The 5,719-nt window shown below is 39.8% G+C and overlaps 1 protein-coding gene across 1 annotated transcript in view; it reads left to right on the top strand.

Moving 5' to 3' along the window:
- The window catches only part of TRPC1 (transient receptor potential cation channel subfamily C member 1), an 80,821-nt gene that overhangs the window by 69,281 nt on the left and 5,821 nt on the right, over positions 1 to 5,719 (top strand). The window lies entirely within an intron of this gene.

The raw sequence follows: 5,719 nt of genomic DNA on the forward strand, positions 1-5,719 counted from the left end.
TATATAGCAGTGAGTTTTTATATGGTATGGATATCTCCTTTAGTTAGAATGAGTACTCAGTGCACTGCTGTTGAGTAAGATCTGACTCATAGCAACTCCTCATTAGGTTTCTGAGGCAGTATCACTATGGAAGTAGATTACCCAACCTTCCTTCCCAGGAGTGGCTGGTGGGTTTGAACCACCAGCCTTGAAGACACTTGTGAGAATGAAAAGTATGCTATTAATTATTAAGTTGGGAAAATGGGTATAAACTGGATTGTCCCAGACAAATAAAGGTCATAGGACTATTTTAGAGTGGAATGTATGAAATGATGCTGTTTGCAGCAGTGGCTAGATCCTTTATCCTTGCACTTGACATTTTTATAATTGTATTCATAAAATTTGTGACTTAAGTTATATGGTAGATTTACAGTTCAGAGATACCTTTGAAAGCTAGCTGTCTGCAATTTGGCCCCGCTTACTTTCTAGCCATCTGTCATTGTACTCCTCTGGTCCATATCTGAAATACCCTCTTCTCTACCTGGACCAAGACCAGTCACTCATCTCACAGGCATCCTGTGCTTTCCCACTTCCATGTCATTGCTAATGTTGTTATCCTATTTGGAATATCCCTGATGTATCCTCTGCTTATTGAAGTTTTACTTATTTACTCAACAAACATTTATTGAATTCCTGGCCACTCCTCAGAAAGAAGGTTGGGGAATCTACTTCCATAGTGATATCACCTCAGAAACCCAAGGAAAGGTCGCTATGAGTCAGGTCCAACTCGACGGCACATAATAACAACAACAACCAGACACTAGGAAACTGAAATGAATAAGTTGTCATCTCTCTTCAAGAGCCCATAGTCTATTGAGGGTGACAAACAATCCATCAACTACATTTGGAGTGGTAAGATAAAGAGCTGGGTGGAAGGGCACTCACGTCAGTCTAGTGTGTCAGAGAAGACACTACATAGGATATGACTCTGGAATTAAGTCTTGAAGGTTGAGTAGAAAGGAGATGGGTGTAGGGCACTGTAGGGGAAGGGCACATGTTCCCTCTACTCTTCTTCTTCTTCTTCTTTTTTTAAATTGTGATTTGGGTAAAAATTTACAGAGCAAATTCACTTTCCATACAGCAGTTCACGTACACTTTGTCTCATGACACTGACTTCAATTTACCACAATGCAACAGCTCCCCTCCCAATTCCTCCCAATAGTTACCTCTTCTCTGTGTCTATCCCTCCATGCACTCCTGCCCCCTGAGCTGTCTCCCTGTGCATAAACAGTCCTTCTTTCTCCCATGATTGTTCTCCCCAAGGAGTGTATCTACCTCAGGTAAATGTTCAACTCATATGCCTGTCTTCTGCTTGGCTGGAAGCCACAGGTCCCCTCCACTCTTCTAACACTCCTCTGCATTCAAGAACTCCCATGCAAATGACTATATCTCCATCCTATCACCTTAATAATATTTTGAACCTCTAATGAACAATTCCTATAGTTTGTCTTAAATTCTAACAAATTATTTCTACTAAACAATTCTTACCATTAATAATTGGAACATGGAATATACAAAGTATGAATGTAGAAAAATTGGAAGTTATCAAAAATAAAATGGAACACATAAAGATCAATATCCTAGGCATTAGTGAGCTGAAAAGGACTGGTACTGGCCATTTTGAATTGGGCAGTCTTATAGTCTGCTATGCCAGGAATGACAAATTGAAGAGAGATGGCATTGCAGTCATCATTAAAAAAAAAAAAAAATCAAGATTTGTCCTGGAGTACAACACTATCAGTGATAAGATAGTGAGGGTGAGGAATATATTTTCATTTTCTCATCCTCCCATGGCACTTTACTCTACTTTGACATAGTTGTTATTTAATGAATGTTTGTAAAATGGAGTTGGAAAACTGGCTAGAATGTGGTTGGGTAGGAACAAGTGCTGAGTGGTGTACTTAGTGAGAAAAGAAAAAACCTAATGGAGAAATAAGGCTGTCTCCTAGCAGTTGCTATTGCTGCTTATTCAAATAATAATAGCAACATTTATTGAGTATTTCCTGTGGGCCAGGCACTGTGCTAAGTGTTTTCTCTGCATTATCTTATTTAATCTTTGGCATCACTTTGTTGTTCCATTATTTCTATTTTACAAATAAGCAATCCAAGCCTTTTGTTGTTAGGTGCCATCAAGTCAGCTCCAACTGACAGTGACCCTGTGTATAACAGAGCAAAACACTGCCTGGTCCTGCGCCATCCTCACAATCCTTGCTATGCTTGAGCCCATCATCGCAGCCACTATGTCATCCATCTTGTTGAGGGTCTTCCCCCTTTTTTGGTCACTCTCTCCTTTACCTAGCATCCCATCGGACAATGTGACCAAAGTAGGTGAGATGAAGTCTGGCCATTCTCACTTCTAAGGAGCATTCCAGATGCATCTCTTCCAGGACAGATTTGTTTGTTCTTCTGGCAGTCATGGTACTTTCAGTATTCTTCACTAGCACCACAACTCAAAGGCATCAACTCTTTTTCGGTCATCTTTATTCACTGTACAGCTTTCACATGCATATGAGGCAATTAAAAAGACCATGACTTGGAGAATCCAAGGCTTAGAGAGGTTAAATAATGTACAGTAGAACTAGTTAGTCCTAGAGTCACGATCTGGACCTGGGTCTATCTAACGTCAGAAGCCAAACAGCTCTTTGAAGTCAATTCTGCATTTTTGAAGAAGGCCAGCTAAGATACTACCAGCAGACATATGAGTCATGACTGGACATAAATCAGTACTGTCATATATTTTAAAGAAAATAAATATGAAGATAGAATCTGTAAATAATGGTGATAATAGTAACAGCAAAAATTTATTGAGCCCTTACTATGTGCCAGATATTATTCTAAGAGCTTTATTTACATTTATTACCTCACTTATCCTCACAACCATTCTAAGAGGCAGACTCTTATTTCCATTTTACACAGGAAGAAACTGAAACATAGAGGCATTAAGTGACTTGCACAAGGTCGCACAGCTGGTAAGTAGTAGAACTGGATTTCTACCCAGGTGATTTGGCTCCTGAGCCAAATGGTCTTAACCACAATGCCAAATTGCCTCTCAGTGTTGTCTGTAGTACAGAAAAATATGATTCGCTCATTAATTTTATTGTAAAATGATTTTTGTGGGAAGCTTTCAATAATTTACAGACCTTTTGAATTCTTCCTGATTTATCTACACGTTTCAAATGAATTCAATAAGATACTGACCATATAGCACTATACCCTTTCTTACCCCACTGTGATCCCAGGGATGGGCCTTCTCTCAAGTCCCACTTGCTTCCCAGTGAATCTGAATCTGAATCTGAATCTAAATCTAAATCTCAGTACTTGTGGTTTAGAACAGGAGATGTGATATTAATGGTTCCTTCTGCTCCAAGACTCAGCTGTGTGTGTCCCTGATTTCTTCCTATCTAGGGAAGGAGGATTTGGAAGTAAGGCACCACCCTGTTGAATGACTGTAATACCAAGTATAGCCCTTAGCACAGAGGTTGGCCTATCCTGAGAATCAGGCTGTGCCCATGGTTCAGAGGTTTTATGGCCTTCATTATCTCACTTGTCTGCCAGTTAAAAAGAAAAAAAAAAATGTTTTAAAAACTGTTACACAAAAAGGGCTGGATGTATGACATATTTTATCTTTTGTTGACTTTTTTCCTCCTAAGATCTGAGTAGAGGAAAGGCAAACCTGACTATATTAACTTATCTTACTTAGGGGGAGATAAATGCAATAAATTAGAATATTGTTTTGGCTTGGCCTAGGTGGCACAAAGATTTCTTTTGATTTGTGAGCATAGTCACTGTCAAAACTTCAACATTATGGTTGCCTTGGTTCCCTTCTCTTTCTCTGTCTTTCTTTTCTTTCCATTCTTTCTTTCCTTCTTCTTAATAATAAAAAACTTATCTGTTTAAACAGTACTTAGCATACGTCAAATGCTCAATAAATGTTAATTGCTATTACTATAAAACCTAAGAAGCAGAATCTAGAGTGATCTTAGCATCTACTGTAATGTTTTAATTCTATAGTTAGCTAGAATTTTCTTTTCAAATAAACTCAACTCTAGTTGGAAGCAAAACTCCTTGAATACTGCATGTGGCTCTAGAGAGATGAAAACCCTAAGATGACTACCCTTAATCCTTCACTGTAGAATTATTTTAAAGGCAGTTATTGGTAGTAAGAATGATCTACCTGAATTTGGCAGTGAAAGTGGAGAGTGGAACATGTCAAGAAGGATGGAAGAGAAGGGCAAGGCTTTCAGAGAAAAGCAAGCCCACAGGGGTTTCGCTCCTGCTGTCCAAGGAACTCTCAATTCAGAGATCTACCCAGAAAAGAAAGCTACTATCATCCTTTACTGAATAAGTCTGGGTGATTGAACTCCATCTGGAAGGTCAGATGGGCCTGTCTCCCATCTTCTTTCCTTTCTCCCCTTCCCACTATAAAATATCACCTTCTTCATTGCTGTGAAATTCAGTCCTTAAAAGAGCAACAAGTCAACCTCTCCTCTTTCTAGGCTGCCTTGACCTCACCTTCTCAAGCCTCATGTCTAGAGAAACTAAGTGAAAAAAGACCATTTTGTTTTTGGAGGAGGAAATGAGGATATTGGGGGAATTTTCTCAAATATCTCTGATTTCTTTTTCTCCCAATAGTCCCATTTCCTCCCAACTGCATTCAGAATAAGAGGAGTGTTTCCTTCTCTAAGAAATACTGCTTTCCTAGAAAATCAGCAGAACATCTGCCATAATGTGGGATTGCCAACATTTCAGCTAAAAGCCCCTCATTAGTTGATTAGGGTGTTCAGAGTAGGATCCCTGAGGCAGGACTTTCAGGCAAGGATTAGTTCTGGGGTGGTGGTGATGAGCAAATCAGACCAAAGGGGAAGGGTCTGTTAGGCTCTATCTGTGTAATCTTGGGCTTCAGCATTTATGATAATTGAAAGTGCTTATCTCGATGTCTTGCTTCCTGTTTGGTCGCATTATTAGAATTACTAATATTATAAATGGATGAACACCCCCTTGGATTCCATCAGCCTGGTTCAAAATCCAGTGTTGCTCCAGCACTTACCATGTTGCTAAGTCTCTGAGCCTCGGTTTGTATATCACGTGTTATGAGGATTAAATGGATCAGTGTGTATAAGATGCATAGCAGAGTACCTGGCACATGGTGGGCTTTAAATAAATGTTTAGGTCCATTCCTCCATTCCCTTTATAGTCAGTGGGCTTAACTGTGGCAGATCTGGAAAATAATACAAGAAGGCTTGGAAAGTTAATGCAATGCCTGACACATGAGTGCAAACTTCATTCCTAGTGAATCATTTAGTTTTACTGGATAATGGTCAGATTTAAGTTAGTGGTCTGTTTAACATAAATGGCACATTGTTGCTATTTCTAATGAGTGAAAAGCAATTTCAGGTGCTTTGTGTTTTAGGGTACCCTTGGGGATGGGTATTTTTAAGAAATACAGCATGTTAGAGGCCATGGAGTCCAGGGATGCTGAGACTGGTGGAGCTGCAGAATGACCTGTGAGCACATTAGAATGATGGTGGCATGACTAGAAGAGCTTTCTGTTGTTGTTGTTGTTATGTGCCATTGAGTCGGCCCCGACTCCTAGCGACCCCTCCATGGGTTTCTGAGGTGGTGTCACTATGGAAGTAGATTGCCCAACCTTCCTTCCAAGGAGTGGCTGGTGGGTTTGAAC

This window comes from Orycteropus afer, unplaced genomic scaffold (genome assembly GCF_000298275.1).
Source record: "Orycteropus afer afer isolate SDZICR_OR568_19922 unplaced genomic scaffold, OryAfe1.0 scaffold00363, whole genome shotgun sequence".
In the NCBI taxonomy this organism is placed as follows: Eukaryota; Metazoa; Chordata; class Mammalia; order Tubulidentata; family Orycteropodidae; genus Orycteropus; species Orycteropus afer.